Consider the following 21840-nt stretch of genomic DNA (forward strand, 5'->3'; position numbering starts at 1 on the left):
CTCTCTCTCTCTCTCTCCCTCCCATAGAGACCAGTCTTGGTGAACCACCTTTGAGGTTTGTATGGAGCAAAGTAGTGATGATCAAGAGGGTGTGATATGTGAGCATTTCTTATTGTTCTCTGACCATGTAATTCGCCCATGCTTTCTGGTAGTCATATTAATGACAATTCAAGGACTTTGGGTTGGTATCAAAGACGGGCTTCAGAATAATGGCAGCAGACTTTATAGAACCACCGATGGGATGTGAACTTGAAAGGCCCAAACTCGCAAGAGTTCCATTTCATATGGCAATTCCCTGTTGGGGGGGAAAAGAAAAGGAAAAACCTAGAGTATAGGAAGATCTTTATTTTTCCTCTAAAAGAAACCCAGATGCTTGAGGGTCATGGTGATCATGGTGACTTAGGCCATATTGACTTTGCGCTGTGCACCGCCCTGCACCCTTCACCCACATGAACTCACGTGTGCCACCACCTGACAGACGAAGGCCCATGTTTAATGCATTCATTCAGCAAACATTTATGTAGGACCTGCTGTGTGCCAGGCCCTGTGGCAGGTTCTGGGTTTGTTGAAATAACAAAATCTTAATCCCTGTCCTTGACTTTACAGGGTGGGGGAAGTGAAAGAAGCATAGACTCATTAGACCTTGGGTCTGATTCGAGATGGAATTTTTTCTTCTTTTTTTTTTTTAGTGGCAGTTCGTACTTCTGACATGCCTATGTTTTCTTCAGCTAGAATGGGAAGACTTGGCTAGGCATGGTGGCTCACACCTGTAATCCCAGCGCCTTGGGAGGCTGAGGCAGGTGGATCAGGAGTTCGAGACCAACCTGGCCAACGTGCGAAAGCCCATCTCTATTAAAAAAAAAAAAAAAAATTAGCTAGATGTGGTAGTGGGTGCCTGTAATCCCAGCTACTTGGGAGGCTGAGGCAGGAGAAGTGCTTGAACCCAGGAGGAGAGGTTGCAGTGAGCTGAGATTGTGCCATTGCACTCCAGCCTGGGCAGTGGAGTAAGGCTCTTTCTCAATAAGTAGGTAAATAAATAAAGAGCGGGAAGACCCCATTTTCCTATTTTCTCTTGAAGTATTTTCTTTACGTGGACTCAGAAAAGTGTTTCTGAGTATAGAAAATACTCATTACAAGCTTTCTTAGAAATGTCCTTAGATATTACTGTCTCTAACTTGCAAAAGATCCTGTCTTCCTCTATTTGTTACTTAAATTTTATATCCTTGCCAATGCAAATATGTTTCTAATTTGCACAAGTTCTCAGAGATGTTCGTTTGCATATTTGGTGTGTCGTAGGCTCTGTTGCGAGTGGACCCTTGCATCATACGTGGCTGTTGGAGAACTGATTCCCAGCCTTGTCGCCTGACTGAGACCTTGTATTCCAGGTAGTTGAGTGGCACTTGGTGGTGGGGCTGTAGATCAGGCGGTCACTCTAAAGCATTCAGTGGCTGCTTACACAGAGCAGATCATTCAGGGAATTGTGGAAAAAGAAAAGCCTGGCCTAGCTTCAGGGGCATAGAGCCCCAGCGCAGAAGACCTTGACAGAGATATAGTTCACCCCCGTCTTCAGGAAGGTGAATGTCCGTGACTTGAAATTGTCAGTTCATTAATTTTTTTTTTTTTTTTCCAGGAAAGGGCAGTTGGAACTCCCTGAGTGACCAATTCCAGTATTCTATTAACCTGATTGTCAAGAAATTCCTGGGCCTGGCTGAAATCTCGCCTGCTGTCATTCAAACTTGTTTTCTTTTACTCAATTCTTTTCTCTAAAACCTTTCATATACTTAAAGATAATAACTGGGTCTCTTTAGCTTTTTCCTCACAGAGCCTGTTTTGTGTCACTGAAAGCATCTCTTCTCCTCTGAACTCTCTCTAGTTTCTCCCTATTTAAAAAAGTGGTGGCAGTTAAAACTGAATACAGCTCTTTAATAATGTTCTCATTAGTACCGTGTATAAGAGAAAAACGACTTCAGGGTTCTTGCATCATCGTGAACCCCTGGAGGGCAGGAACCATGTCTGATTCATCTTTGTATCCCCCACAATAGCCGTGCAGTTCCTTAAACCTAGTAGGCGCTTCATAAATATTTGTGGAATTGACTGTTCCTTTTAATGCATCTAAGTTATAGCTTACACAGCCCTGGATTGGTGACTCATCTGTAGCTCTCATTCATTTCGGCCGTGAGTCTTTATTTTTCTTGTACTTGTGTCTAGCATCCCTCACCCCAACAAAGCCACCTTCTGCTTAACTCCACTGATCACTTTGCATTTCACCCCTCAACTTCCAACTCTTTAGAATCTTGCTTAATTATCTCCTGTAGATCTGACAAACAGAATGCAGAGGCCATAAATATGAAAACTTCTTAAACTACACTTGAAAGAAGGGTGAGCACACAGAATAATCTTGATGATTCCAAGCAGTGTCAGGTCATCCTCATTTAGAAAGGACAGTTTGTCAAATTCTTTATAGATTCTGAGTCAGCTAAAGCCATACCTGTTTTACTAGGTTCTCCAAGGTGAGTGAGCTAGGTGTTTATGAGAGTGGTTACAAGTCAGACTTTCAGAGGGTAGTCCTCCCTGTCTTTGGTCTAAAGCCAATGGAAAAGGCAAAAGATGTAATGAACGACATCACTGCAGCTTGTGTTTTTTCTAACAGATATCTTTGCCCTTAGAAGGCAAGCTAGTAAAATCATTGCCAAAAAAAAAAAAAAAAAAAAAAAAGGCAGTAAACATTTAAAACTCCAAAATAACTTCGTGGTTTTATAGCGACTTATTTCTGAACACAGCATTGAACAAATTTGTAGTGTTTTTGAAAGTAGTCTGTTTTAACAATTCTTGCCTAAGTACTTTTGCCTTAGTAGGTTCTGATCAATTAAATGCCACTGTGTTTAAGCAGAATTAAGATTGATCAGTTCTTCTGCATGTGTTAATGCTGTCAACTTTATAAAAACCTTTGTCACAAAAAGAATGCAGTCTAATACTTGAGTGGACAAGGGCATTTTCCTCCAGGTGGTTCTGTCCGTCTGCAGTGAGAGATCACCACAGAACCTTCCATAACATTGACTACAAAAGCACTTCTGGCTCCACACAGTTACAGATTTGCATCTTGATGAACAAAGGGTTTGTTTGTGTATTTTTGCCATTTTCCTTCACAGTAATATTTCCCTGTTAATTCAACCTATGGAATTGTTATTCCGAAGTAAAATCATTCGTCCAAGAGCTTACGATAAGAAGCCACCTCCATACAATATAGAACTTATAGTTTCATAGCATTAAGAAAGCAAATTTTAATGGTGTTTGTGCCTGGATTTCTGTTAAAAGTCACAGGGTTATAATGCCGAGGTTGTGAGTATTAAATTAAAAAATTTTAAAAAGTCACAGGGCAGGGAGATTTGGAAAACTCCAGCTTATTGCCGATTGTGGAAATATGTTCTTTTAAAATTTGTTTATTTTGTATCTAATGAAAGATTTATAGGGCTCTGACAAAAACCAGCAGGTACAGTTTTGAAATTGTGCAGAAAGACAGCACGTTACACCTTCCTGAATTCTGTGTCATGGCATCTACTCACCAGAATCTGAGCAGATAGCAGGGACTTCTGGAGGAAAGTAAGTGTCAGGGGAACTTGTGACAGGGAGAAGGAGCACCAAGACAGAAGGCACATGTGCTTTTGGCCTTTTCCCCTGAACCACTCACCTCTGCAGCTCCAGCACAGTGTCATTACTATTATTCATTAAGTGTGACCTGCACCATCAGGAAAAGATTCATCAGTGTTCATTACATTCTGTTAACTGAGCCTAGGAGGTTCTCGAATGTATTACAGAAATGCTTCCGCTAGTCAATGGTTAAAGAAATTCTTTCATTTGCTTGTTACAGTGACTTACTCCAAAGAGGATTTAAGGCTGCTTAAATGGTTAAGTTTCGGGTAGAGAGGGAAATTAATTTATGTAGATCAATTTTGTGGATAGCTTCTTTCCAAGGATGTCGGATAAATGAGGTATTCCTGTAGAAAGAGACAACAGAAACAGGCAAAGCTCTTGTGTTGGCTTAACAAGGTGAATAAGCAGAGTGCATAATGGAATTCATTTGCAAAGTAATTTTTGCTTGGCTGGAGTGGTAAGCACAAAATAGACTAGCAGATGAGAATGGTAAGTGTTTGGGATCAGTTGTTAAAAGGTTTAAAAGGGGTTCTAATTCAAGTGACATTTTGTGGTGTGGAGAAGGGGACCGATATTATCAGAATGGTACTTGAACAAGGTAATTTTTACTGGCCTGGGTATAATAGAAGGAACCAGACAGCCAGGGGCAGGCCATGCTGGGAGGCCTTGTGGTGCAGTGAAAGGCACTGCGGCCGTGGAGATGGGACAGGGCTCTTGTTGGGGTGGTGCAAGAGAACACACATCGAGCACTTGTCGGTTTGCCTGGTCCAGGGATTCAATAAATGTTGGTTTGTTTTTGCTTTCCTCCCCACACCTTATGGCAGTGATCTAGGATCAGGAAAACTTGCTGGGATTGGCAATACCATGATGTTCTGTTTTTCTAAAGCATCTCTTTTTGTAAGCTCACTCGCATTTCACAGGATCCGACTGGGTCGTAGTATAACCCTGGTGGGATCTTCATGCATTAATATTCAGTCTTTGACACATGAGGAATCTGAGGCCAGAGCAATGAAGATGCTGCCCCAGTGTCATGTGTGCTGGGGGAGCAGAGCTAGGGCTCTTCCTCTCCCTTCCCCTGTAACAGTATGCACAGAAGCCCCAGAACACTCCGGAATGCTGAGTGGAGCTTTGCTAGGCTGCACTGCCGCGTGGGGCTCCAGGTATAGTGTTTCCCACCAAGTTGTCAGAGCCACTTCCTTTTTCCCCAGAGGCACACGGAAGCTCCTGAGTGCTGGTTCTCCCTGTCCCCTTGCAGCCCACAGTGCTGCACTGAGCCCCTCCTGCGGGGAGCGTTTCCCTCTGTCCCAAGGAAAGCAAGGCCACGGTGCCCCCAGTGGTTCCTTGTGTTTTCCTGAGAAAGTTCGCAGCTTGTCACCATGATCTACTTATTAACAACAACAACAAAAATCACAGGAGAGAAGTCAGTACAATCATGATGAGTTTTACAGAACCTCAAAGCACTTTTAAGTCATTAAGCAGCTTTAAAAAAAATAAAACAAAACTGATTTCCCAAGGTACAGTTTAAAGTCATTCTATCTCTTTGACATCACCAAAACTTGAGCCCTACCTCTTGTTTCTAGGCATGGCAGTCTGACCTCAGATAGGCTCCTGTTGCTGTAGTCTTTGTCTGGGGCTACTTCACACCTGCCTGGGAAGCATTTCAGTCCAGATGAACAGCCTTTGAAATTAGTTGAACACTCAGACTTTCACGCTTATAAGACACAAACCAGGGGGTGAGCTTGCCTTGACATTTGTGGGTCTTGGGTCAAGCGTGTGAAGTGAGGCCCCCGGTCTGCCATCGACCCAACACTCTCTCTCTACTCCTGGTCTGTGTGTCCAAGTTGCGACCACTCCTGCCTCCCCTTGGACCTGGGGTGCCTCTTGCCCACCTTCCAGGTACCTGTACACCCACAGGCCCTGGGAAATGGCCTGGAAGCACGCATGAAGCCTTTTGGGCAGGGAATATCATGGCCCTGGGGGCCCAGAGCCTGGCCTTGAAGAAGAGAGTGAGTGCTCAGCGTATGGATGGGCACAGCTCCTGACCCTTGGGGTGTGGTGAGTTTGGGCCTTGACCTAATAAGGTTCAGGGCTTGACCCCTCATTTCCCTGTCCTAAAGGCAGTACTGATAAGGGGACACCTTGCTTCAAAAACTTAAGCAATAAAGGCAACCTGAAATGTTTCTTGTTTATATGGCTGGTGGTTGCATTTCTGCATCCTTTGCTCTCCTTTTCCTCCTCATCCTTGGTCTCATACATATGATTGCTTCCTAAAGCATAGTTGATGAAACTGACCCATTTCCTGTTGCTTGCCAAAGTAGCTTAGTAACCAGTATGTTCCTTCTGCTGGTGAAACCTGACAGAGAACCTGGTAAAGTTGATGATAGCTGTTGTGTTTTGTAGGTTTCAGCCACTGACTTCCATGGCCTCTCCTACCATCCTTCTTTGATGGCATCTCTCCTCTCTGCTTCCACCTATGTATATTTTCCCGCTTGTCTGCCCACAGAGCCAGGCTTCCTTACCTACCTGTTTATTCTTTGACTGTGTGTTCCTTGAGTGTGTATTTGCCTTGTTTTACTTGTAGGCTTGAAGGTCTAAGTGGATGTACACACGGAACCATCTTTGGGGTGCATTTGTGTAAGGGACTGTGTGGAAGAAGTGGTTCTTCAACCTTTCTGCCCTTCAGGTCCCTGGAGGGCTTGTTACCACAGATTGCTGGGTTTCACCCCCAGAGTCTCTAATTCAGTAGATCTGTGGTAGGGCCTGAGAATTTGCATTTCCAATTGAGGACCATTGTTTTGGAGGAGTACATTCAGAACAGAAAGTCAGAAATATTTAAAATCAGATGGTGGTTGTTTTGATGAGAGCTTTTCTTGGATGTGACAGAGTCAAGGACCTGGCATTAGCATTCTTCGCAACTCTACTGCCTTTTGTAGCCATGACTTCCAGAAGCCACAGGCATGTGCAGATCCAGCCTCCAGCCTTCCTCTCCTCCCACCCGCCTTCACATCTTCTCAGGGAAGGTCAGAAAGTGCAGGAACCACTTTCTCTTGTTCATCCAGAGCCAGCTTGTCTGTGTAGTTCATCCAGTTTGGTCTTGGGGCCCCAGAATAAAATGGACCAAATATTATCCTTACGATAATAATACACTGTCATTAACTAATATTTAAGAGCTCTATGATTTTCTCCATTTACAGAAGAGGAAATTGAGGCTTAGAGATATGAAATAACGTATGCAAGGACTCATAACAAGTAATTGGTAGAGCCAGAGTTTGAACCTCAGTCCACCTGTCGCCAGCGCATGCCCTTACCTTCACTGGCAGGCCACCCTGCTTCTCGCAGGTAAGTTAGAGTGATCCATGCCATGTACAAGACTGACTCCAGTAAGAAGGATCTGGGATCCTCCTTGGAGAAGAGGCAGTCAAGCTGGAGACCAAAGGTGCTAACACAGATTTCTGTGATGCTCTTGTTCCATTTGTCGTGTTCATCAAACAGGGTCAAGTGAGGTGGTGAGTGTACAGCACTTGGACCCATGGCTGGCATGTAGGAGTGTGGTAGAGGGCAGCCAAGCATGAGTCCCCTTTGAGAATAAAACATATCAAACATTCAGGAATACTCTTACTGAGACCTCTAAGGAAAAACATATTATAAGAAAATGATCATAACAGCTAATACCGCACACTTGCTATTGCCAGTTCTGCACTAAGATTTTACATGTGTGAATTCATTGAATCCATGTAGTAACACTCAAAAGAGGTTCCACTTCCACAGTGTTACACAGAGGCCCAGGCAGGTGAGGCAGCTCCTGAGTGCAGAGATGGGATCGACTCTAGGCAGTCTGGGTCCAGGGCTCACTCCTGACCACCAGCTGCCCAGTGGACAGTCTTCCCCATCCCTCCTAGATGAGAGAGGGAAACTTGTGAATACATTGGTTCTTCTCCAAGTATAAATGGTCTTTGTTTTCATCAAAATCTGGAGAAGTATTTTAAAACTTGAGAGACCAATTTCTGTTGCTCTTCTTAAAAGATAAGGTGGTAGGACATAGGTTAGGCATGGACCATAAGAGTGGTGAAGGGGTTAGCTCTATCCAGTGTCAAAATAAACCATAACACTTCACATTTGGGACAAACTTTGACAGACCCATCCATAGGGCAGAAGAGGGGAGGCAGATTTCAGGTTCCATAGTCTGTGAGCATTTACCAGATGGTGGAGGAGGTGCCGTGAGGCCATGGGGAAAGGAAAGCTGATTATCCAAATGGGAATGGAACTATATGAGAGCAATTTGAAAAATCTCAGTGGGTATCATCACCTCACATCATTACACCAACATAAATTCTGCCTGATTAAAATGTGAAGTTTGACAAAAATATGTTCAAAATACATTCAGTGTTCTGGGGACTCTCCTAGGTGCCAAGTGTACAGCATTGAGCAAAACGGATAAAACTCCTGCCCTGAAGCAGCTTGCGTTTTAGCAGATAAAGGCAAATATTCCATTTTCACAAAAGCTTGAAGGAAATGGAAGTGTATATTTATTAAACCTCTGGAGGAGTTGAAATTTCTAAGATTAGAAGCTAGAGATGAACTCACAGAGGAAAATGTTGTTAGTCTTATAAGCATAAACATTCCCCAAATGTTAAGGTTATTTCCAGTTTTACTATCATGAGTTATTCCTCAGTGTAATTCTATGTAACGTTGAGGTTTGTCTAGATGTTAGGATAGGTCCTCCAAAGTAGATATACTAGGTCAAGGGATTTGAACATCTGTTGGGTTCTAGATACATCACCAGGTTAATTTCCTCTCCAAAGTTTAATACTTTTTTTTTTTTTTTTTTTTTTTTGAGACAGAGTCTTGCTCTGTCACCAAGGCTGGAGTGTAGTGGCATGATCTCAGCTCACTGCAACCTCTGCCTCCTGGGTTCAAGTGATTCTCCTGCCTCAGCCTCCTGATTAGCTGGGATTACAAGCACCCACCACCACACCCGGCTAATTTTTGTATTTTTCATAGAGACAAAGTTTTACCATGTTGGCCAGGCTGTTCTCGAACTCCTGACCTCAGGTGATCCACCTGCCTTGGCCTCCCAAAGTGCTGACATTACAGGTGTGAGCCACCGCGCCCAGCCTAAAGTATAATATGTTTATATTAAACAAATCAAACTACCAAGATGAAAATTTAAATTAACCCACCTGTTTGTCTGGGTGCTTCTCTCATTGTCTGGGCCCTGCTGTCATTCTCCCCTCTCACCAGGTGTCATATCATTCCCAGGTTTTCAATGCTCCCTCTATCTGTTAGGGACTCCTAAAGTTGTATCTTGACCTAGACTTCTTTTTTGAGCTCCAGAGTCATAAAGCCATCAAGCTACTGGACTTCTCTCTTTGGATAGCTCATAGGGATCTCATCCTTAACACATGCAAAGGAAACATCTTGGTCAACCCCTGAAATATACTCCTGTTCTGGAATTCTTTATTTCCATAAATGGCACCTTCTGTCACCCAGTAGTTCACATCAGAAACCCAGAGTCATCCTTGACTTTGTTTTACTTAACATTTAATCCATCACCAAATTGTATAGATTTTTGCCTCCCAGGTGTAGCCATTCTCATCATTTGCCGTAGCTGTGTTCTCTAAAGTCGCCAGGAACACTGAATTAGTGAATACTGAATCAGTCATTACTCCTAAGGGAGATACAGAGTTAGGTTCCTGTGAGCCTCTGGTCATATTAACATTGACTGATCAATACGTAGCATCAGTTTCATTGGTGTAATAATGTTGTATGTTGGTAGATGTTGTACGTTGGTATAGCATTACATACGTTGGTGTGATGATGTTTTATGTGTGTTTCTGTTTAAACATATATTTTAGCGTATAGTTTTGATTAACATCAAACTCATGCCCAACGGCACTATAACTCATGCCTGAATGAGCTTATCTGACACATGCATTTCTCATAAGGCACATCACAGTCTTCTGGTGCTTAGGAGCACTAAGCAGCACTTTAGCACTGTGCTTGGGGTCCATTTAAACAGCAAAATCACCAAGAAAACACACCAAAATGCAAAAAAAAAAAAAAATGCAGCACTATATAGACAGTTGAAAGGGTACTTGTTTATAGTGTAAGAACTGAAGCACGAAGGCGGAGTGTCACCGTCGTGGAGCTCCGCTGGAAATGCGTGTGTTGGGCAGTGCAACTTTTTTGCTGCTCCGCGCATGCGCAGGCATGACCAAAAGTGCCCTGAGTATTGACTTTGGGGTTACAAACACCTTTTAGTGAGTAGGTGAATTTGCAAATGTGGAATCCAGGAATAATGACGACAGACTGTTTATCGTGAAGCCATCCATTTCTCTCTCCACTGCCACCCCTGTCTGGAGGTTGGCAAACTTTTTCTGTAAAGGTCCACGTGGTGCATATTTGAGGCTTTGCAGGCCATCTGGTCTCTGCCGCAGCTACCCAAGTTATAGAGTGAAAGCTGCACAGACAATACATACACGCGTCGCGCGGGGGTGGGGAGAGGTGGGAGGGGGCGTGTTCCAGCAAAATCTTATTCCTAAAAGCAGACTTGGGTTTGAATTTGGCGCCCAGCCTGCAATTTGGATCCCGGTAGCTAGCCTAAGCCGCCATAATGTCTCATCTGAACTGGTTTCCTGACTTGTCCCCCCATACCTGTTCTTGACCTTCCCCAGCCATTTTCCCATAGTGATATTAAGTGCACATTAGATCCTGTCACTATCGCACTTCAGATGTCCAACTGCGTCCCATCACACTTGGAAGAAAATCCTGAATCCCAAACAGCGTGGGTCACAGCACAGTCCCAGCTTGCTTCTCTGATCTCCCTGGACACCAGTCTTCCCCTCTGTTTGCCCCATCCTTTCCTCTTTCAGTTCTGTGACTGTTCCCAGCTGTTTCTTGCCTCAGCACCCTTTCCCACACAACGGTCTTCCCTTCCTGGAATGCTCTCCTGCCTGGCAGCCTGGTTAATTCATGCTCACTCTGTGGTCACACCTCAAATGTCACGTCCTCCAGGAGGCCTTCCCTGGTCCTCTTCTCATCTCAGAGCACCCTCTTCTTTTCCTTCATGACACTTGACAATTTTCGGGAACCCACTTATTTGGGCATATTTGTTTTCCACCTGCCTTCCCCATTAGGCTGCAAGCTCCACGAAGATAGAAACGCATCTGTGGTTGTCTCTGTGTTCTCTACCCCGTTACCATCACGCACATTGTAGACACTTCCGAAAACTTGGCAAATCAGTCAATGATTGTACCACATGCATGCTTTTGTTCGTATAGATTTTTGTATGAAACTGCAATCGAGGAAATTGCCACTCTTTTAGAGTGTATAGTGTATCTTCAAAAATTGACAGTGATGATTAGAAGCAAAAGACATCTTGATAGGTGAGTTTGTAAATGGGTGTGAATGTGTATCTTTATTGTCAAAGGGTGATTCTGAGACAGACACTCTGTGAACAGGTATATCCGGTGTGAAGTTTTCTCCCTGGCACTTGAGTGCTGCATTCAATCCTGCTGGTCTCAGTTTTCCCCTAGAGCTTTGGAACTTTGCTGGTAACATTTTCACATGAGGAAGTGGAGGTAAAGTTTGCTTAAGGAGGCATTTCAGCACCCCTCTTAAAAATTGACTTTGCTCTCATTTCTTCGCTGAAACCATCACCCCATCTCTCTTAGACTTTGTTGGTGCAAGTTGTCGTTTCTACAGCGTTGCCCCATCTGGGGAAGAAATCTTTGATTTGTCAGAGAATCATCTAAGCAATGAAGTTCCAACTTAGGGATTGTTCCCAAGTCATTCCAGGAGTCCTCCATGCCAGTGATGGACAAGCCACTTAGCATATTTTAGAAAGGTAACAGATCATTTCTAAGATGACCTTGTGTAGATTAGTAATGAAATGTAAAGCCTTACGTGACTGCTTTTTTTATGTATTTAGTACAGAAATAACATTTTCTAATTAAAGGAAATTAGAAAATAAAAGCAAGCAAAACACTGCACATACACACAGTCTCTCTCTCTCTTTCTCTCTCTCTTTCTCTCTGTCCGGAAATGACCACTGTTACATCTTTTAGGTATTTTTGTATGCATAGATATGTGCACAATTTTTTAACCAAAATGATATATTACTGTTTCATTGTCTGCTTTTTTTGGATAACAATCTCCAACTTTATATTTCAATAAAGTTCATCTCATTTAATACCTTGTGTCTATTCCAGTTTCCATAACTGGCCCTCAAATATCCTTCGAGGCTGATTTGTCAAAATCACCATCTAATCGAGTATCATGCCCTGTGTCTGGTTGTCACTTCCTTTTAGTCTCTTAATCCAGCACAATGTCTTATTGAAGCAGCAGATGAGTTGCTGGTCTTGCCTCCAGAACCTCTGACCTGCTAGATGTGTGAGGTTGCTTCCTTAGAGTGGGGTTAGGCTTATTTCTCCATCCTCTGATTTCCTGTATGGAAAGGCTTGCAGGATTCAAGTTGTTTTGACTAGATCTCACCAGAGCTGATTCAGTGTACTTCACTTGCTGTTATTAAAAAGGCCCACTACTGGGGATGCTGAGATTGACCCCTGGTCTAGGGCTGTGACAGCCTGAACCTACCATCATCCAGTTACACTTTCCCCCTAGAGACCAGCAAGTGACTTGTGTGGTATAACTTTGCATACAAATCGTTTACTTAATGGTTTTGTACCCAGTGGTCATTCTTGCCTGAACCATACCTTCCTTGGGTTTTGGGAAATGTTTCTGTAATTCTTTCATTTCTTCTATAAAGTAGAGCTTTCCTACACTACTGGGGCATGATTACCCTGACACATGGTTCCCACTGGAAAGGTAGGATCTCTGCTAATGCTTTCCCTTGCCCCATTAACTTTCAAAGTAAGGAGTTTAATTAAACTACTTCAAGTAGTGACAAATTTTTTTTTCTGTCTTTCTAACATTATACATTGATGGATTTTTATTGATTTGGTGTGTTCTTATCATTACTCTTTTGTTATAACTTTTAGGCAGTGAGACTCCTTCAGCTAGCTCCTGTGACGTTTTGACAGAATTTCCATAATCTTGAAAAGCTGTCTTGATTCATGACACAAATGCCCTAAACTCATCTTGTGCTTTTCAGTGGTATTGGACAATGGTATTAGAGACTACAATCAGGGTATTGGGGGTGATTATTGCTACAGAGGTGACTTGTTCCTAGAGAATTTCAATGGACAAAGCTGGAAAATATATACTGTTAAATTTTAAGAGTTCAGGTGGACAAGTCCAGTTTAATTTTAAAATCCTTGTGCTCTCACTTTCCTCAATAATTGTTTTAACTCCCTTTTTCTGGTTTGGAAAAATCTTTATTTTTTTCTTTAACCTATAAATATAAAGAATATAGTTTCAAAATACCAATATTTATATTATTACCAATATGCAACACAGAGGAAAGTTTAATACTTCTTTGTAATTTTCGTTTTGTTCTTAAAATGCATTCCACTAAGGGTATGTGTTAAAAATACCGTGTTCTAAAATTCCTAAAAATAAATTCTTCCTCAGCAGGTATGCCACCCAGGTTGATGTATGGTTAGGCTCATATCATTCCATTTCTTTTCAGTTTAGGAAATTTTGAATGGAACTTTTTTAAGAAGGGTAATGCATTACGTGGCTGAAGGGTCAAAACTATGTAGATGTTTAATCTAGATGATGGGTTTGTGAGAAATTGTTAAATCATTCTTTCTACATTTCTTCTGGTATTGGAAAGTTAAAATAATTAAACAATGTAGAGAAGTATACACAATGAAGTCTTAACCTGTGAACTGTTTTCTTTTTCTTTTTTATTATTTCTGTTTTGCAGATGAGCCCCGTGCACTTTGTTCCCTCATAACCATTTTTCTTAGTGTCTAACTTAACCCTTTGAGTCTTTCATGCCTTTAGAGGTTCTAGTGTGTGTATGGGTGTGTTCTTATTCTCTTACACAAAGGATAACATAACACATACAGTCTGTTGTTCTACCTCTTAACTTTTTTCTCTTAATACATTCTGGAACTCTCCATATTTGTACATAGAGATTACTTCAGTCTTTTTTATAACCTTAGAGTACTGCATTTTGTTGATGTGTGATGACGGCACAACAACATAATCTTGGATTGTGTCTAATCCTCTGCTCTTTTCAAGTCACCTGTAATAGATAACCTTGTAGACATGTCATTTAATACTTGTGTAGGTGCATCTGCGAAATGAAATCCTAGAAGTGGGGTTGTATAGCCAAGGGACAGATACATCTGTTATTTTTTAAAGTTATTGACAAATTCTTCCTGTAGGGTTTATACCTTATTTTACTCATGCAAGCAATATGTGAAAGTGCCTTTTTCCCCAGAACATCACCCATGGAATCTGTTGTCAAACTTTTGGATTTTTGCTGGTAGGTGAGAAATGTTATTTTGTTATAGCTTTAATTTATATTTATTTTATTATAAGTGAGGTTGAGCATATTTTAATGTATTTAAATGTCTTTTTGTGTTTATTTTTATGTGGACTGTGTTTTGAATTTCGAACATTTTCCTACTATGTTGTTGGTATTTTTCTTCTTTATTCTGAAAGCTCTTTATATATTGTCTTTGCTATGAGTTGCATTTTTTTTTTTCCGGTTGATCATGCGTGTTTTGATTCACTTAGTGGCAGTGGTTTGCCCTTTGGAAGTCTCTTTCATTTTATGTAGTCAAATTTATTTTTTTATGGCTTCGGTATTTTTAGTCAAAGTTTGAGAGACTTTGCCTGTCTCATATTTTTCAGTTCCTTTGGGTACTTTTGTAATTTCACTTTTTTTCTGTTTACATCTTGGTGCATTTGGTGTTTCTTCTAGAACAGCAGTCCCCAACCTTTTTGGTCCTGGCGACTGGTTTCATGGAAGACAATTTTTCCATGGACTGGGGGCGAGGGTGGTTTCAGGATGAAACCTTCCACCTCAGATCATCAGGCGTTAGTTAGATTCTCATAATGAGCGCACAATCTGGACCCCTCGCATGCGCAGTTCACAATAGGGTTCATGCTTCTATGAGAATCTGAAGCCGCTGCTGATCTGACAGGAGGCGGAGCTCAGCTGGTAATGCTCACTCACCTGCCACTCACCTCCTGCTGTGTGGCCCGGTTCCTAACAGGCCAGAATTGCTACTGGTCTGCGACCGGGCCAGGACAGGGTGGGGAGTGGTTGGGGACCCCTGTTTTAGAGTATGTTCTGAGGATTGGATGCAACTATATATTTTTTCAATACTCAATTGTCCCAACATTATTTGTTTAAAAGTTTATATTTTTCCCATAGTATCATAATCCCTACTTTATCATATACTAAATTTCTATAGGTCTGGGGTCTATTTCTGGACTCATGTTTTTCCATGGGTTGATCTGTTGTTAATTATTGAAATTTATATAATCTTTTCATATCTGAAAAGACTAGTTCTCCCTCATTGCTCTTCCCGTTTAGCCTTTTCCTGGCTGTTCTCCATGTTTGTTATTCCATATGAACTTTAGACCCAACATTCTTGATTCCAGAAAAAAACCTGTTGGTATTTCCATTGGGATCACATTAAATTTATAAACTACTTAGGAGGAATTATCATCTTTACCAGGTTGAGTCTTCCTGTCAAAGATCTGTTTTCTCTGTGCTCTCTTTTTGTGTGTGCTTTAGTAATGTGTAAAAGTTTTCTATATATAGGTTATAGACATGTCTTAAGTTAATCCTTATAAATAGTATCTTTTATTACCTCCTCTTGTTTGCATATGAGGACTATTTATTTCCACATGTATTTTTGACAGCTTTATTGAGATATAATTCACATAATTTACCCATTCAAAGTGTACAGTTCAGTGGTTTTTAGGATATTCACAAATTGTGCAGCCATCACTACTATCTAATTTTACAACATTTTTGTCACTCCAAAAAGAAACTCTGTACCAGTTAGCAGTCATTCCCCATTCTCAACCTCCCCCAGCCCCTGGAAACCACTAGTCTACTTTCTATTCAGTACATTTTATATAAATGGAATCATGCAATATGTGGTCTTTTGCAGCTGGCTTCTTTCACTTAGCTTGTTTTCAAGGTTCATCCATGTTGTAGCATGCCTTTTATAGGATAGCCATCCTTGTGAGTGCGAAGGGTACCACTGTGGCTCAGTGTTGCTGATTTCTATATGTATTTAGTTCTCTTTCCTGAGATTTCATGAGTGCAGGAGGCTGGCTTTTAATTCCAGATCCCCAGTGCTTCCCACAGTGTCTGGCAAATATTTGGTACTCAATAAATGCTTATTGAATGAATGATTGGATATAGTATACTTCTAGGCCACCTCTACATTTTAAAGTTAAAATGTAGCTTGGCATATATAAATTAATTTTTATCTTTTCCTAGGTGAAACATAATTAGAGGGTGAGTTTTTCCTCCAGGAAAGCCTGGTAAAAGCAATTTTGTCTGATACATGGTTTGTGATGGTCAATATTACTTTTTCTTACATTAAAATGAATGATTGAGAGTCTCTGGTACATATGTCTAAGTGTCTGTGTCTCATCTTTTCAGGAGGATGATGTTTAGCCCTAGATTCTATTGTTATTGAAAACTACTTAGTAATATGTGTAAGATAGAAGTGAGAAATTAGGTAAAGTTCTGGGCCTGGGAGAAAGGAGTTTTGAACGAGATGGATCAGTTCATATGTATTTTACAAGTTCTAAGTTTACCAAGGGCTGTGTTCCAAAACTTCTTTTGTAAGCAAGTTGTGTGGACACATCACAGTTAACAATAAAGTGCTATCAGCTGAGATTTGGGTCTCGAGAGAGAGTAGTTGATGCATGCATGAGAGCAGGCAGTGTGTATGGGAACTCCCTGTACCTTCCACTCAATTTCGTTGTGAGACTAAAACTGCTCTGCAGAAATAAAGTCTGGCTGGGCGCAGTGGCTCATGCTTGTAATCCCAGTACCTTGGGAGGCTGAGGTGGGTGGATCACCTTAGGTCAGGAGTTCGAGACCAGCCTGACCAACATGGTGAAACCCCATCTCTACTAAAAATACGAAAATTAGCCAGACGAGGTGGCATGTGCCTGTAGTCCCAGCTGCTTGGGAGGCTGAGATAGGAGAGTTGCTTGAATCCGAAAGGCAGATGTTGCAGTGAGCTGAGATTGCACCACTACACTCCAGCCTGGGCAACAGTGTGAGACTCCGTCTCAAAATATAAATAAATAAATAATGTCTAGTAACTTTTAAAAAGAGAGAACACAGCTGAAATACATCTACTGTCTAGGAAAAGTGAAATAATTAAATATCAGAAAAATAATCTTGAAGAAGAAATATTTCTCTTTAATATCAGTGTTTGGAGAAAGGTATTTTAATTAAGTCAGATCGTGGGTGTGCACACATGTGTGTGTATTTGCAGAAGACTTTTGGACGCTATCCAAGGATTTTGAGATTGACAATATTGGATTTTTATATTACCCCAATTTTCTTTAAAAACATGTGACTGTTAACTTTATTATTACCCTTACATTATTAGACACGTTTGGGTTGGGTTTAGGAAAAAGACAGAGGGAGATTGATTGGTTGACTGACTCATTCATTCATTGGTTAAATGGGACAGATTGATTCCTCTAACTGTCAGAGCCTGAGAGATGGGGACGGTAGAACATGGCTCAAAAGAATATGCATTTCCTGTAAGAAAACATTTATCTGAAAGGAATGATGATAATTGAGAATCAGGCTGTATGAGATAGAAGCAGTAACTGAAGGGCAGATGGATAAAGGAAGGTAGCTGTGGTGCCAGTCGAATCAATGGCTGGAAAGCCACGGGAGGCAGACTTCCATCAGGCCCTAAAGAAGGACATCGTACCGAAGCCCTCCACATGTGGACAGCCGTGGGGCCCGCGATTTCTCCAGTGCTGGAGGTGTTCAGGATGAGTGCCTTGTGAAGGGACTGCTGGAGACTGGGGTCCGGCATAACACGGATGTGAGACCAGAGCATCTTTCAGGCTTCTTCTGAGAGAGGTTGGTAGTTCTGAGTGTGTTTACAATTCCAAAAGGGGGAAGAAAGGAAGAAGCGGGGAAAAGAGTTAGGTGGGGATTTTCCCTGTCAGCTCAGGAGACCTTGTTTCTCTTCAGAGCGAGCAGGACGGTAGAAAACAAATTGTTTTTTGTTTCATGGACTGTTTATTAGTAGATTATTGGTTAAGATGCTTTTAGCTTCAATAGCCAGAAACCAACACAAAGTGTATAAACAAAAGGGAAAGCTGACTGTCTGGTTAACAAGAAGTTCTGAGGGCGTCAGCTCCAGGGTTGGTTATAAAGAACCGACATTCTTCCTGTATTTCTGCCCCACTGTCTGTGGTATGTTGGTCTGTTGGCTGCCACAGTTCTAGGCATCACATCCAACTCGAGAGTGTCCATGGGAAAAAGAGCATCTCTTTAGAGCAAGCAAACCTTTTCCAGAGGCTTCCTGCAGACCTCCCTTCACACCTCATTGACCAGGCTGATGGTGTGTGCCAGCGCCTAAGTCAAGTCACTGACAACAGGAAGAGCATGAGCACTGGCTGAGTTAAACTGACCAGGATGTGTATCCCCGCCATGCCAGAAGTGAGGCCATCTTCCCTGAGAGTCGGGATCTGAACAGAAAGATCACCCAACACATGTTGTTGTTAAAGTGTTTATGGAGATCTCTGTGCCCCCGTGGTGTCATGCGTATGAACCATCCAGGCTGTAGTTAGAGAATCAGAGACTCACTGTGTGATCTCCAAGAAGCCGTATCACCCGTGTCCTCCGTAGCAAGACAACGTATTGGAAGGCCCTCCTAGCTTTGGAATTCCATCATTGTCTCTCTTTCTCTCCCTTTCAGCTCCCCTCCCACTGCCCCCAGAGGCTGCCCTGTGACAGAGGAAGTTTCTTATCAAGTCCTCAGTGATCTGTGTAAAGAGATGGTGGTTTCCCAGGCCCTTAGCACTTTGTTCTGTTGGTTTCACAAATTAATTATTGTTCAGAATTTAGTTTTTAGAAAATTTTAATGACTTTTGTAAGAGGTTTAGTTAACATACTGCACGCACACACACTCTGTCTCTCTCACACACTTAGCTTTTCTATGTGTACGTGTGTACATGTATCTGTATTCTAACCTGACTTTGGTGGAACCAGCTTTCTTGCTCTGTACACAGACCCCTTCCTGCCGCTCTTTTCAGCCCTGGTGTGGTGGAAAGTGTCTGAAGCATGAGTTTCAAGGCCTTTTCCTTATGGCCACCACAAAGTGGTCTCGAGGGCCCTCAGTTCTGTTCAGCAGTAATGCAAGGTGAAGATGTTTCTCTGACTCAAAGTGAGATGACATTAATTGAGCGCCTACCATTTATGCTTCTTCTATAGGAGACTTAGATACAATACTTACCTTGCTTAAAATGGCTCTGAAATTAAAGGGCAAGGCCTGAGGTGCAGTATCTCCTCTTTCCAGCCCTCGTGTTCAGGCCTGTTTAGCTGCTTTCTTCCCACATCCAAAGGGTGTCTCTTGGGGAGAAGCAGGACTGTCCCCTAAATTGGAGCAGATAGCAGCCCAGGGCCTCGAGCCCCCGCTTCCCTTTGTGTTGTGCACTGGCTGCGGCGTGGCGCCCGTCTTTGAAGTCAGGTGAAAGCCCCACAGGCAGGGCTGCTGCCCTCCTGCTCTCTGGCCATTCAGCGCAACCTTTAGTCTAGGAAAAGTGCCAGTCTTCACTTCCAAGTATCATATCTCCCTAAATGGGGCAATCTGCTTTAAATGCCTTCTCCACTGGCGCCTTCCCCATCTCACAATTGGCATAATTAAAGGGACAGGCTCACCTCCTTTGCTGCCTGTGTGTGCTGGGTCAGGGCGTTGGCTGGGGGCCGCTGGTGTGTGCGCACGCCTGCCCTCGCAGAGACACTCCCTTGGCCCTCCAGCCCTTGAGTGGTCATTTTCAGAAGTGCTCAGAGCCACTCTACATGCATACACTTTACCTTTGCATTTTCCCTACTGTGCTCAACTCAATAACAGGCAAGCTGGTTACTATGATCCGTGAAGCTTTTTGTATCTTGCTGGAAAAAACTGCACTCTGAACTGAAAGATAATCTCCCTCGATGGTTCCAAGGCAGAATTTGCTTTATGACTCATGACATTTGGCGTCTTTCTCCATGAAGATTTCCCCCTTCTCATCCACTCCCAGCTTCAGGTGTGTGCGATGGTGTGGTTCATCCTTAAAGAGCCACCGCTGGTCCCAAAGAATGGTGTGACATGTAGGAAGGCTCCCATGGTTGCTGGTCCCCTCTGATCTCCAGTTCAGCTGCCAAGCCAGCGCCCTCGATTAAGCTCCTTTGGAACCTGGGTTTTTATTACCTGCCAGTCAGCTTAAAGCAAAGACCTCTCAGAGGGCATGTCTGGTATTGCTGCTGCCCTCTGTTCTGCAGAGGCAGCCTCAGTCTCCATCACCTCCCTCTCAGAAGTCAGTCTCTCAGCAGCAAGGGGGGCTCACTGTGTGCAAAGCCCTGGGGCCCAGTGGTTCAGCCAAGAACAGAATAGAAAACAGCCATGCCCATCTGACTGCTGTAAAGAGGGACAGGAGAACCTTGGGACAGAGGCCACACCTGTGCTTGCCCAAGCCTACATAGACTGCTCTCTTGTGGGATGTGCACTGGGAATTGATTTCCCAGTGGTGAGGACAAACTTGTGCTCATTTCTGCCTTGTTTGTCACCTAGATTCTCTTTATGATGACATCTAATGTGCAGAAGTCCAACCCGTAGCAGCAGCATTGGACTAATGTGGGAAGTTCAGGAATTTTGAGCCTGGAAAGTCCGGTGAAGGAAAATCCCTCATGTTTCAGCAGGGCTGCATGGCCGGCTCTCCACGTGCTTCAGCAGAGTTTTCTTTTCTCTTTTCTTTTTTTTTTTTTCCAACTGTGAAAAAAGCAGTGCCAGCTGTTGGGTAAAATATGGGTCAGTGAGAAATAGGATTTGCTTTATAGAAGTTAACTTTGGAGAATCGTGTCCTCAAAAAGAAACAAAGCCTAAAGATAGGAGGACCGAGGGAATCCTGGGTGTGATGGTCCTAACCCCATAAGTTAGCTTGGGGTGCTTTTAGGAAGATTTTGGTTTCTAGCAATTTGGGAGGGAGGTGGACATGATTTTGTGCAGAAGGGGGAGAGGTACGGGAGAAAATCACCTGCAGACACGTTGAGTAGTGAGAAACCATGAGACAGACTCTGCACGGCCAGACAGAGGGCATCCTATTAGAGTAGAAAAGAATAGTATTTTATTTTGCCGTGAACAAGACAGTTTGGGCAGTGGAGAAGAGCTCCCAGGGTGGGCGATGACAGGCGTCTGGGGGACACTGGAGCCAGCGGATGCAGCCAGCAGCTTGGACTTCAGTCTCTTTTCTAGCAAAGGAGCTGCACCTTTGGGGTAGGGGGCTGAAGAGGTGGTAGACCATTTGAAATAGTTTCTGAGCATGTGTGTGCACACAGGCACATGTGTGGCTGGTGTCTCTTAGAGAAAAGGCATTTAGAGAAAAGCAAGGTTGTGAGTGGCCTGAGAGCAGTTACAATTGATTTTGAATATGGAAGGAATTCTACCTAATCCAGAGAATACACAAAGTATACTTTGGAAAGGGGCAGTAAACTTTTCTGGCTGGCCTGCCTTCCTCCCTCACTTTCTTCTTCCCTTTCTCCCATCCTTCCTTCCTTCTGTGATCTTTTGTGGAAAAGCAAGAGCTATTCGTATGTAGTGATACAAATTTGGTACTTACATAGAGTTTCTCAACATGTTTCTCAGAGATTAACATGATCTCTGGGAGAATCTGGAAGCTCCATCTTTGGGGTGTCTTCTGAAGAAGATTGTGATTCTTATGGCATCTGCCTCCTCCAGCCCTTAGTCATTAATTATTTACTCTCATATCTCAGTTTTGTGCCTAGCACTAAGTGATGGTTCGTGTGCATGGTTGACCCAGTAGAAATATGTTTGTCCATCCATCCATCCATCCATCCATCCATCCATCCATCCATCCATCGGTCCCTCCAAATAAACCATTCATCAAATAAGGGAACCTTCCCCAAAGGTCCCAGCTGTTCTCTCTCCCCTTCTCATAGGCTATAACTGGGCAACATGCCTAGCCCAGATCTTCACTCCAGGCACAGCAAACAATTAGCTTAGACTAGCCAGGATTGGCTCTTGAGTCCCATGAAGGGCAGGTGGAAGG

The 21840-nt window shown here is 42.8% G+C and overlaps 1 protein-coding gene across 4 annotated transcripts in view; it reads left to right on the forward strand.

Moving 5' to 3' along the window:
* LOC105471291 (homeodomain interacting protein kinase 2) overlaps positions 1–21840 on the forward strand; it is a 220021-nt gene that overhangs the window by 4373 nt on the left and 193808 nt on the right. The window lies entirely within an intron of this gene.

Source organism: Macaca nemestrina, chromosome 4 (assembly GCF_043159975.1).
Source record: "Macaca nemestrina isolate mMacNem1 chromosome 4, mMacNem.hap1, whole genome shotgun sequence".
NCBI lineage: Eukaryota > Metazoa > Chordata > Mammalia > Primates > Cercopithecidae > Macaca > Macaca nemestrina.